The sequence below is a fragment of the Neophocaena asiaeorientalis genome, unplaced genomic scaffold (genome assembly GCF_003031525.2).
Source record: "Neophocaena asiaeorientalis asiaeorientalis breed wild unplaced genomic scaffold, Neophocaena_asiaeorientalis_V1.1 scaffold65, whole genome shotgun sequence".
Classification (NCBI taxonomy): Eukaryota; Metazoa; Chordata; class Mammalia; order Artiodactyla; family Phocoenidae; genus Neophocaena; species Neophocaena asiaeorientalis.
The window spans coordinates 272,322-285,396 of record NW_020173215.1 but is presented as its reverse complement, the minus strand read 5'-3'; the positions used below and the strand labels follow the sequence as shown (position 1 = coordinate 285,396).

At 40.2% G+C, this 13,075-nt stretch overlaps 1 protein-coding gene across 2 annotated transcripts in view; it reads left to right on the top strand.

Moving 5' to 3' along the window:
• Positions 1-13,075, top strand: part of PRDM5 (PR/SET domain 5) — a 201,486-nt gene that overhangs the window by 974 nt on the left and 187,437 nt on the right. The gene's annotated exons all lie outside the window — the stretch shown is intronic.

Here is a 13,075-nt window from a genome sequence, read left to right as displayed (position 1 = left end):
CGTTTCAAAGGATGTGTGAAATCAGAAATCACGGAGGCAGTGGTGAAATGCCCAGGGTCATGAGAGCCAGCGTTTACTGAGCAGATACTAGGGCCCATGCTTGCTGCGTTACCTCTGTTAGTAACTTCACTGGCACAGCACTCCCGTGAGAACAGTCTTAATCCTCTTGTAGGAGAGGAGAAAGCAGAAGTACTTGGAGGTTAAATTTCCTGCTGAGTTAGTGAGTTAGGCTTCAGACCCATCGCTTCTTAGTCCAAAGCTCATGTCCTTCCCAGATCTGTTTCTGCCAGCTTCCCAGCACCCCTCACCCCCACTGTGTAGGGGTGAGGTTTGGGCAGGAGCAGACTTGTTCAGTTAAGGTGGGCTAACAAGAGGTTCACAAGATGCACCGGAGACACCAGGATGTCTTTCATCTGAGTATGAGTCTTTCCCCACCCTCTCACCTAAGGAGCAGGTGAAGAAAGGTGCACAGGTGCTTCAGAAGGCCTTCATTGACAGCAGGGCCTGTAAGTATCTCCCAGGGTAAAACTGGAAACAATAAACCCCGTATTTACTCCTTCAAATGGGAGTTTGGGAGAATGTGCAAAGGAGAAAAGCAGGTGTAAACACTTGATCTGAATAGATGTTTTTGCCAAAAGGGTAAATGTTAAATTCAATGTTCTTTCAAAGCAGAAGTTGAGATTCTGCTTTTAATTTTCTCACAAGCTATGAAAATTCCCAAATGGATTTTTCTTGAAGGTCTCAGGACTAAATATAAGTACTTAAAAGTTAAACACAGTTCTTAAACATTATTTTGTTTTATGTTTTTAATAGTGATATAGTAAAAATGGTACAAATATTAGAATTATTAAATTATCCTTATTTTTTGCCTTATATTATTTAGGTTTTTAGAAACAGCTGGCCGATGTATGTTCTTTTGATATTTTTATTAATTCCAAATTCTTTTTACATGAAATAAGTTACTTGGAAGTTTTAAATTATTTTGGGGTGTAGAATGAACAGCTTCCAAAATCATATATTATTGCATTTTATCATTGCAGTACTTACAGATACTTATCGTTTCCTGGTTTGTGTAACTTCAACACGTAAAACGCGTGGTTTCATCCAGGTCACATCTAGAATGCTTACCTATAGTTCAAGTGAATATGCAGATGTTTGCAATAAATCCAAATGACATACTATTGGTGATACAGGTTAGTGGTGATCACAAGATAATCATAAGGTCATTGATCATTGACAGGTTCATTGATGCCAGAACTGACCTTGAAGTAGGCTTCAGCTCCTTTGCCTTCTGGAAGCTGAGGACAAACCTGAAGCTGATTTTAGCTATTCCAGCAGATTTTAGCTGTACTGTAAAGCTAATATGAATATCAGTGCATCCCTTACCAGTTTGCATATAGTTTCTCGATGCTTAAATAGTTTTGAAGTTACCTTGTACTAGCTTTAACTCTGGCCATTAATCAGAGGGTCTGCGAAAAAGTATTTCAGCAGCTCTATTAAGGAACTTACTTAAAAGTTTTTATGTTCTCTATTCTAAACAAATTTTGGAATGTATCACAGAAGTTTTATCACACTTTTATAACGTGTATGCTTGTATAACAATTCTGTTTTTCAAAAACAGTTGCAATTCATGTCATCTGTTGATTTCAGCTCAGAGAATCTAATCCAGAGCTGTACTGAGGTTGGGGGATTTTGCTAGACCCTCTACCCCCGCTACATTCACCATATTGATTGGGGATTCCCTTACCAATGGGATCCCTAATCCCATTCTAGACCCACCCCTTTTTGTGTGGAGTCTCCTAGAGTGGAGTCCCTGCAACAGAGTCACCTAATTCCCTGGCTCCACCTTAGTCCCACTCGGTGTTTCCTTGGCAGTTGTCCTTTTTTGTAGGCCTGGTGCCGCTGCTGCTTTTTTTTTTTTTTTTTTCCTTGTATAAAATCTACAAAATGACAAGAAGAAGAAATGGGAAAGACTTCTTTTTCTTTTCTTGCCATTATGGAAAGTCCTTTCCTTTTCTTGCCATTATGGAAATTTAGAGATTGCACGAAGAGAGGGTCATCTGGTAGATACTTCTGTGTGAACCATTATCCTTGGAGAAAGAATGGATGAGAGTCTGCTGGAAAGCCCTAGAGTAGAAAAAGGAGGCCTGAGTTCATTCACATTTATACGCATTGCAATTTGCTAAGGGTAAGATAAAAAATAATACAAAATAGTAGATTTAACACTTTAGCATGCCAGACCCTGTTCTAAGTGCTTGCCATGTGTTATCTCATGAGCACAGTTTACTGTTGTAAAAAAGCTGTGGAATTCTGGGTTACTGTGCAGATAAAAATTAATGTTAGGTACTCAGAGCTGATATAGGAAGTATACATACGATGAAAAGGTATGTAAACATCTCACTACATTACAGTTTTTTATATCATGACCATATTTTTCATTGCCGGCTTATATGATTAACCAGGGGGTGGTGTGTTTGACATTGTGTTTGAACTCAGAAAGTGGAGAGGTAAACCATAAGATTTCTTTGAGCTCTCAGATTCTGTGATTTTACGGAAAGGGTTAAGGTGGCAGATATACCACTACCACTCTTCGTTTCCTTGAGGTTTGTTGTAGGCTGTTGGTTTTTCTTCCCCTCTGACTTTTAGTCTTTCAGGTGTGGCACTACTGTGCTAGGCCTTGGGGATACAGACGGGTGCAAAACAGACAAGGTCTTTGTCCACATGGAGCTTGTGTTCTTGTGTGGGGAGAGACGTAGCAAACAGGTAAAGGAAGGGAAGATTTCCAAGACAGTTGCAGCATGTGTTAAGTGAAAGAAAGGAACGGGGTGATGCATTAGAGAGTGAATGGAGGTGGAGCCTCCTGGTGGAGCATTGATGAGGCTCAGGTCTCTTGATACACACCAGCCACAGTGAATTGACCCCACTGGGGTAGCTCAGTTCCTGGCTTCCTTCCCTCTCATCCCTGTGCCTTTTTGCCTTAGGGACTCCTGAGTGACATCCTGTGCCCTTGAACCCTAGGGCTGTCTCCCCCTACACTTTGCTCTTCTCTTGAACAAATGCAGGTTCCTAGTTCAAACTTGCCAAATACCCTAGGATCTTATCCACAGCTTCTTTTCAGGATACAACTTATTGGCAGCATGGAGGCATTAGTTTCCTATTGCTGATTCCAAACTATCACACAGTTAGTGGCTTAAAACAATACAGATTTGGGCTTCCCTGGTGGTGCAGTGGTTGAGAGTCTGCCTGCCGATGCAGGGGACACGGGTTCGTCCCCCGGTCTGGTAACATCCAACATGCTGGGGCGTGGCTGGGCCCGTGAGCCATGGCCGCTGAGCCTGCGCGTCCGGAGCCTGTGCTCCGCAACGGGAGAGGCCACAGCAGTGAGAGGCCCGCGTACCGAAAAAAAAAAAAAAAAAAAAAAAAATTTTCATAAAAAAAAAAAAAAAAAAAAAAAAAAAAAAAAACAAAACAAGAAAAAACACCAAAAAAGAAAAACAACAACAATACAGATTTATTATTTTATGGCTCTGGAGAATATAAATCTAAGATGGGTAGGCAGGGCTGGTTCCTTCAGGAGGCTCTAAAGAGAGTTTAGTTTCTTGGCTTATAGTTTTCTAGAGGCTGCCCACGTTCCCTGGCTCATGACCCCACATCAGTCTGACCTCAGCTTTTGTCATCACATCTCCTTCTCTGACTGCAACCCTCCTGCTTCCTCTTACAAGGTCCCTTGTGATTAGATTGGGTCCACCCAGATAATGCAGAGTAATCTCCCCAGCTCAAGGTCCCTAATGTAATCCCATCTGCAGAGTCCCTTTTACCATGTAAGGTAACATACAGATTCTAGGGGTTAGGATGTAAACGTTTTCCGTGGGCCGTTATACATCCTGCCACAGCTCCAAAGTATAATTCTTGTGTCTGCATTACGTGGAACATTTTACAGTGCATCCTTCCTCACATACTGGTCCCAATAATATGTACGCATTACAGACCTACCACGTTGATGACTCTTCTGCCTTGTTTTCAGTGTTGATTCTAGCAGAGGTCAACAAGGTTGGCATTCATGCAGTAAAGCCTGGGTGAGTGGTTCCCTTATGAAGAGGAAGAGAAAATATGTACGTGAGAAGTACAATAGGAAATAATAGATTCTGATGGTGTTCGGAATGATGGTGTTTAAAAGAACTTCAGAGGGGATCCAGCTTGCACCTTCTCATCTTACAGATGATGACAGTGAAGCCCAGAGAAGCTTTGCTGGGAACCTTGCTGCTCACAGCTGTATTGCAAGCTCCTCTTCCTTCCACAGCACCATCTCCCTCTCCTTCACACCAAGGCAGGCACCTTGGTTCTCTTTGAGGGATTTGTAGCAAAGACATTTGATGAGGTAAAATCCCAAGAGAAAAATAACTGAAAGGAGGGTTTGAATCTGAGTTCGTGAAAATACAAGAAGCTAAAAAAATGAGGCAAGTTGTATAGGGTTAGAAAAACATATGGGAAAGAAAAAACCCCCAAAGAAAAGTAAGTAAAAGCATAGAGGCAGAATCACCATGCATAAATTTTAATGCAAGAAGACTAGATTTTGTGGAAGAAGGTGTTTTGTTGATCCACTCAGAAGGTGACTCTCCTGAAGAAATAATGGGTCTTTATGCTCTGGCTAAAATTCTGCCAGTAGATGTTTGTTTACAGTTCCTGGTGGCTGGTGATAGCTAATCTGGAAACATAATCAGAGGGAAAATAATCACCATCGATGCCTGCCATATGTGCTATCTCTTTTCTGTGTTCACACATTTACACTCTACAAGAGTGACTCAATGCAGCTTTGTATTTCCTGGTGTTATTACAGATTCAGATTTTGTTTTTTGTGTGTGATTATAACAGCTACAGTTAATTCTTTCAACAAATATTTATTGAGCAATTGCAGTTGTTAGGCACTGGGCTAGTTGCTAGTGACAGAACAGTTACTGGATGTGTTACACAGTTTGTATTTAAGCCCTACAAGTCTGCGAGGTGGCCGTTGTTGTCCTTGTTTTATAGATGAGGACACTGTGAAGAAGGTTCTGTCACAAGGGGATTAGTCAGAATTGGAACTCAGATTCTTCCGTACATCCCTTTCACTTAAAAAAGAAAACCAAAAATTATTTTTCAATATACTGATAAAATGTTCCATCCATGCTCATTTCCATGAGTACAGACACATACCTATTCACACACTTTTAAAAAGTTATTTTACAAAAAGGAGAAAAGAGTATCATTCAGCAGTATCTCGTAGAAATCCCTCTAGGTAATCTGCTTTGGCTCTAATTTGTTATTTTTAATAACTGAACATATTCTATGTGGAGGATATGACATTATTTTCATTTCTTTGGGTCTTGTTTTACACAGTTATTAAGTAAATGTTTATTACCAAGATTGGTACCAGCTGTTTGGAATACAGTAGTGAACAAAATAGAAATTCTGGTTCTTGCATAGCTTGCATTTTCATGAGAGGAGAAGAAAATTAACAAGGAACGATTAGAAAAGTTTTATACTGTGTTAAAATGTGATAAGTGCTGTAGAAAAGAAAAAGTAGAGCTGGGTGTTGTTGACTTGGCAGACTGTGTGCGTTTGTGGGAGGATGTTTTCCTACATAGGTGGTTGGTCCAGTTAATCCTCACTAGCCGGGAAATTTGGGCATTGACTTAAAGGATGGGAGGAAAGTAGCCAAACATTTCTAGGGCAGGAACATTCTAGGCAGCGGTTAGAGTAAAGGCCATAAGATGGGCGTTTGCCTGTTGTGTTCCAGGAGTAAGGAGGCTGGTGAGCCTGGAATGGACTTATCGAGGGGCCGAGTACTAGGGGAGGAGGTCAGAGAGATAGTGAAGAGAAGGGTACCAGGCCTACATTTCTTAGGGCCTTTGGGGGCATTGTGAAGCCATTGGCTTTACTTTGAGTGAAATGGGGAGCCACTGCTGGGTTTTGAGCAGAGGAGTTACATGATCGGACTTGAGTTTATCAGGGTCACCCTGATTGCTGTGTGGAGAATAGTTGACCAGAGGGTGAATGTGTAAACTGGGAGAAATATTAGGATTCTTTTGCAGTAATCCACGTGAGAGGTGATGGTGTCTTAGACCAAGATAATGGCAGTGTTGGAAGTGTAGTTTGAAGATAGAATATGCTGATGAGATAAGTGGAAGAAAGGGAAGATGATTCCAAGGGTTTTAGCCTGAGAAATTGGGAGGATTGGTTTGTCAGCCAGCAGCTGAGATAGGGGAAGATTTTGGTGCAACAGGTTTAAATGGGGAAGATCTGCAGTTTGGTTTAAGGCATGTTGATTTTGACAAGTCTGTTAGACAACAGATATCAAAAAGGCAGTGAGATATAGTTGTTATACCGGCAATTCCTCCTTCCCATCCTTTATGCCATCATTTTCATCGATTTTGTGTGTTATAAACCTTACAGTACATTTTTACTATTTGCCCTTTATACTATCAGTTATCTTCTAGAACAATTAAAAAATAAGGCAAATTGTGTTCTTTACCTTTATTTCCATTTCTGGAGCTCTTCATTTCTCTGTTTTGAGTTACATTTCTGTCTGCTATCATATTCTTTGAGCAGTTCTTGTATCACAAGTTTGCTGGCAGTGAATTTTCTCAGCTTTTGTTTTTCTAAAGTATTTTGCTTTATTGTTTGAAAGATATCTTCTCTAGGTTGACAGGTTTTTTTTTTTTTCTCATTACATTGAAGATATCACTTGTTCTTTTTTTTTAGTTTACAAAGTTTCTGACAAGAAGTCTGCTGTAAGTTACATTCTTCACGCATAATCTTTTTTCCTCTACTTTCAAGGTTTTTCTCGTTTTCTTTGCATTTTAACAGTTTGAATATGATGTCTTTAAAATTTTTTTTTAAACTTGCTTTTTTATTTTATATGTGGTTTGATGTCTTTTATCATTTTTGGAAAATCCTTAGCCATTTTCTCCTCAAATATTACTTCTGGCATAAGCTTTCTCTCTTCTGGGACTCCAATTACATGTATGTTAGACCAGTTGATGTGATATTGTCTCACAGCTCTTACATTCTTTATTCTGCTTTCTTTCTCTTTTTTTTCTTTTCCCACTTTGTGTTTGTTTAGGTAATTTCTGTTGCCTTCAAGTTTACTGCTGCTTTTCTCAGCTGTGTTAAGTTACCTGGTGAGTCTGTCAAAGGAATTCATTTTTGAAACCATGATTTTTATATCTAGCATTTTCACTGGATTCTCTCTTATAGGTTCCATGTCTTAGCTGATATTTCCCCTATGTTCTTGCATGTTATCTGCCTTTTCTAGTACATTCTTTAACAAATTAACCATAGTTATTGTTAAAGTCCTTGTCTGATAGTTCTAATGTCTGTGTCATTTCTGCATCTGATTCTGCTGATTGCTCTGTTTCTTGAGAATTTGCTGTTTTTTCCCTTGTTTCCTTGTATGTTTTTATTTTTGTACTTTTGACTGAATGCCAGTGTCAGGCGTGAAACAGAGTGCAGTAAATAGTATTTATGTTTGGAAATATGCACGTGTTTTATTTTGTCATCCTGTTTAGTGTGGGAGTTTGGGTCAACCTAGTTAGGAGATAAGGTGGGTTTGCATTATGTTGTTGTTTTTGTTACTTTCAGTGCCCCCCAGGCTTCAGATTCTTCTAGAGTTGCCTTGTGATTAGGGTGGTGGCTGGGGTGCTCCAGGTTTTTCTCAGTGTCTCTGTTCTACTCTCAGCTTTCTCCTGTCCCTGAGTGCCTGCATCATAGTGGGATTCTCTCACCAAGTTGCCACGCTCTTGTCCTTCCCCCACAGTAGACCGCTGTGTTATTTGAGGTCTGTGTTCTCTCTGTTCTCTGTCTTGGTCCAGCTTCACTCTTATCTGGGGTTTATCAGCCTGAGCTCTGGGAGTTGAGTTTCCATAGCAGTCCTACCTCTCTTTCCCGTAGGAGCCAAACTTGTGTCTTGTGTCAGTGATGGGTTTTTTTGTGGGAGAGTGTTTCCTGTCCCTCACCCGATGGTAAGAATCCTTTGAGGTTGTGGTATAAATTCCTGAGCCCGTACTGCTTCCTTCAGCAGCAGTTGATCTTTATTTGTATCCTGGAGATGACAGAGTTTGCTACGTTCTTGTAGTAGCTAAAGGCTTCTCCTAGTATGAGAGAAAGATAAGGGCAGGAGGTATGGGGTGTTGTGCATTCTTGCAGCAGCTGCTGTTCTCCTTCTGCACCACTGAAGGAGTCTCTCTGTCCTTTCTGTCCCCCAATCTTTCTTATATGGGGAGGCGCTTGGAAAAGAGTCTGTAAGTGTGTGTGAGCTCCCCTTGGGTCTGGGACTTCCGGTGGTTCTATACAGTCAAGCTGTCTCACATGCATTCTTTAGCAAACTATTAAAATGTTAATTGATTTCTTACTCGCTTGTATGGTGGCCAGCAGCTCCTCCTTCTGTGATCCGCCATAGGTAAGCCAGTGCACTCTTCAAGAAAAGTTATGATTTTATAGTTTATCAGACTTTCTTATTATTAGGGTAGGAGTGATAGTCTTTCTAAATCTTTGATGGATATTGAACTTTGAAAGTTTTAAGATTAATGGCATTTTCTGTATATTTTTATTTATTATTTTTTATTACTTAACCTATCTGTCCAATTTTGAAAGGTATTTTAAAATCTCCCTCTCTAGTTCTTCTTGCGTTTTTAAGATTTCTATGCTACTGGTTTTCTCACTGTTCCATGTTCTTCATAAATATGCTTTATATCATTACATAACGTAATGCTTTATTCTGTTTAGTGCATTCAGCTGTTAATTTAACCTTGTGTGGTACACTATTGCCTTTCTTTTCTTTGCTTTTATCTGTATATCTTTGTCTACTCATTTTAATTTACTGTTTATCATTTTGTTTTATCTTTTTGTAATCATGTTAGCTAGGTTATATTTCATAATGCAGTATTACAATCTCATTTAATAAGAGAATTTAGCCTTTTCATATGTAGTGTAATGACTGATATAATTGATTTTTATTCTTGTCATCTTTACACTCATTACTTATTTTATATTGTTATAACTTATTTTGAATTTTCCTTATTTTTGCTGTCTGTTCAAGTCACTGTTCATTCTTTTTCCCCCTCTTGTTAAGTTATTAGTTCTACTCTTCTTTTTCTTTAGTGATTTACTTCTTCTTCCCCTCTTTCATAATCAGATGCACATGATTTTTTTATTTGATAACTAGAGCCTCAACCATTTTCTCCACAAAAAATATGATTTCTTCCACAAGATGTTTATTTCTCTATTAGTTCCCTTTTCTCCTTTCTTCCTGCCACCACTCAGCACTCCCCCCAACCTCTGCCTGCCCTGCAACTTTGGGGATGCTTTTATCTTCCTGCCTTCCCCCCAGATTCCTAAGTTTTGATGAAATGGTGTGTTACTTAATAGAATTTCTTTTAAAAGTATATCCCTTGTTTCAAGAGTTGTTATTTTTTTATTTTTTTTTTTGCGGTATGCGGGCCTCTCACTGATGTGGCCTCTCCCATTGCGGAGCACAGGCTCTGGACGCGCTGGCTCAGAGGCCATGGCTCACGGGCCCAGCCACTCCGCGGTATGTGGCATCTTCCCGGACGGGGGCACGAACCTGTGTCCCCTGCATCGGCAGGCGGACTCTCAGCCACTGCGCCACCAGGGAGGCCCCAAGAGTTGTTATTTAACTTGTATATTCTGCATACCCAGGTGTGTATATACACTAGATATTCATTTTCTTCTAATTTTTGTCCTTTGTTCTGGTTGATTTGTTTAGTTAGAGACTTTTTATGGTTCTTTTTCTCATTAAATCATGTGGATAATATTCTCTCTGAATCTGTGTATATCATCAAGTAGCTCTCCTTCCCATCTGACTGTAAAGTATTTCCTGACTGGGTAAGTGATTCTCAGGTTGTTGTATTTCTCTTTCAATTTATTCTCTAAAAATATTTAACTAGGAAATTATGGTTTTTTCACTTTTAAAAGGTTTTTTTTTTGAGTGCTGTACTTGAATCTCCTTACATTCTCGTATGTAATTGACATATTCCAATTAATTAATTTTTTTTTTGCCACACTGCATGGCTTGTGGGATTTTAGTTCCCCGACCAGGGATTGAACCTGGGCCCTCGGCAGTGAAAGCGCGGAGTCCTAACCAATGGACCGCCAGGGAATTCCCGACGTAATTCCTTTTAATTAAAGTACTCTGTCTCCTACAGATGTTCTGTTTTACAGAGTATGGATATTATTTTTCTGTTTGGTCTCCTTCATAGGCAGCTGGGCCCCCTTTTACAGGCAATTTGCCTTGGTTGTTTTATCGAAGCTCAAGACTGGTTATTGAAGAACACTCTGTGGTATCAGTCCTTCCCCGTAGGCAAAGGGGTCTCTGTTGTCATGGGCCTGCAGTGACAGATAGACTGTCAATTCCCTGTTGGCTTTCTGGTCTGCTTGCACTTTCCTGGGCGGCAAGGATGGGAAGGACTGTGGGCTATGGTCCCAGCCTTCTCTGCCTTTCAGGTTCTTCTCAGGATCCCCTAGTTGACCATCCTCAGCACTCTTCTGCTGTTTTTCAGTTAATTACTCAGCCCACTTTAGAGAATGCCTCACACCAGTTCTGTGCCAGAACCTAAGGCTTCGCTTATACACAGTTACCCATACATGCTAGTAGAAGTCGTTTTGCTCAAGAGAAGCAAGTGGCTTAGAGTTGGGGTTAAAGGAAAAGGTGCTGCATTCAGGTCACCATATTCCAGAATCACTTCTCCTTCACAACTCTCCTGCATTTCCCATTTCATATTCATATTATAACTGATGAATTTCATAAAGAATAATTCCGCTATATCCTGGGCACTAGTGCATTTCTTTTGCCTGATATTTGCTGTATCAGCTCAGAGTAACAGAGGCTACTGTAGTAACCTGAAGCTTGGGGGTTATGTTCTCTCTGTAACAAGGTGGGCATTTGCTGCTATCAGTTCGGTGGCTCAAAATGTCAGGGTGGAAGTCTTTGCAGTTCTCTCGGCCTCAAAATGGCTCCTTTAGCCCCAGCTATCATGCTTTGATTCCAGGTGAGGAGAAAGAGGAAGTAACCAAGGCATTAGGGTGTACCTCCAGACTTAGCTCTCATTTAAGAGCTTTTGTAGTAAGTTCATACAGTGATTTCTGCTTCCGTGTTGTTAGCTGTCTTCTCTGTCTAAATGGGGAACTGGTAATGTCATTTTTCTACCTGGATACATTAGTACCGGCAACAAGGTCAGCATTCTGGTACTAAGGAGGATGGATATAGGGAAGCAACTTGTCTCTACCTGGGCAGTCTTAGTAGGGAAAGAAGATTGGCTATTTTTCATATTGAACTTTTTGGAAATGTACTTTATTGATGGCCTACTTTTATTGCAAGAGCACACACAAGCATAGTACCTTAGCACTGAAATATGATTATGTTCTAAGTGAGGACTCTAGACTCCTTCTGTGAAAAACATCATTATTTTACATATAAATGATTCAACTGCAGATTGATTCACTTGAATATAACTTATTTCATCTATATGTATATATTTTTTATTTGCTGAACCATGTCAAAGTAAATTATAGATATTTTATGATATATTATGACAATCCATTCCTCCATATTTTAGCATAAGGACATTTTCTTAAGTAGCCATACTGTCATTTTAACATCCAACAAAAATACTAGTGATTTCCTAATGTCTTTTAATTCTAGCTCATATTCAAATTACTCCACGTGCCTCCAGAACGTTTTTATAGCTGTTTATTTTCGAACCAGGATCCTCAAGGACCACCTATTATACTTGGTTATGTCTATTAAATCTCTCTTTAACAGTTTCCCTGTTTCCATACCGTTTTTAAAAAAATAACAGTGACTTTCTGAAGAGATCAAGCTAATTGTTTGTGGTGTATCTCACAATCTGGATTTATCTGATGGTTTTCCAAGGCACATTATTTAATGTTCCTCTCTACCTTATGTATTTCTTGTCATCTGAAGAGTTAGATAGAGATTATTTTACTTTTTTTTTTGAAACACACTGACATTGTGTATTAAGCGCTTCTCTCTACCCTCTGGGTACTCTTTATGTTGCAGAAGATAGTACAGTTTTGGCAGTGGGAGACAGGAGGGAACATAGGAAGCCTCCCCCTCCCTCTCTCAATGTGTTTTATCCATGTGCGCTCTTCCTAGGTAGCAGGATCTCCCCAGGCCCTGGGTGCGAGGCAGGACAAGCGGGAAGAGTTCTGTGCATGTTCACTCGCCCTTTGGCCTCTGGAGGTGCCTGGAGAGTTTAGCAAACACTCCTGTCACTTCCCTATGGCAGACACTGGGGAATGAAGGGCTAGAATGATTTACTTCATACTGCGTTTTAGCAGAGGGCATATAATATTTGGTTTTTCCCTGAGTAATACCAGCACCGGGTTAACGTAACTTTTCCATTGTAAAGATAATTTGTGCTTAACTGGTGATCTGTGAGCTGATAGTGTATGAATACCTATTTTACTATCAGCCTTTTACCAGATGGTTTTAGCATCCATTGATAATCCTTCCCTGAATCACTTACATTATTAGGGATTTCAAAATGAGGATTTCACTTGAATGTTCCTCCTTTATTTATAAGTTAGCATTCCTCTGTAAAGAAGAGCTGTCCTTCATCGTTTGCTGCTGTCTGCTTATCCCGAAGTAGCGTAATTATTGAAAGATAGGACAAGATGCTTAGTTCTTTCACTTTATTAATTTTAGTAAACTGTTATGCCAGCAATGAGACATTTAAAAAATTCTATTTTTTTCCTCTCTCTAGCAATCATTGTGGCCTTAAGAATTTGTTAATGTCGGGAGCTTCCTTGGTGGTGCAGTGGTTGAGAGTCCGCCTGCCGATGCAGGGGACGCGGGTTCGTTCCCCGGTCCGGGAAGATCCCACATGCCGCAGAGCGGCTGGGCCCGTGAGCCGTGGCCACTGGGCCTGCGCATCCGGAGCCTGTGCTCCGCAACGGGAGAGGCCACAACAGTGAGAGACCCACACACCGAAAAAAAAAAAAAAAAAGAATTTGTTAATGTGTTTCAATCAGTTATACTCTTGTTCTCTTTGATCCC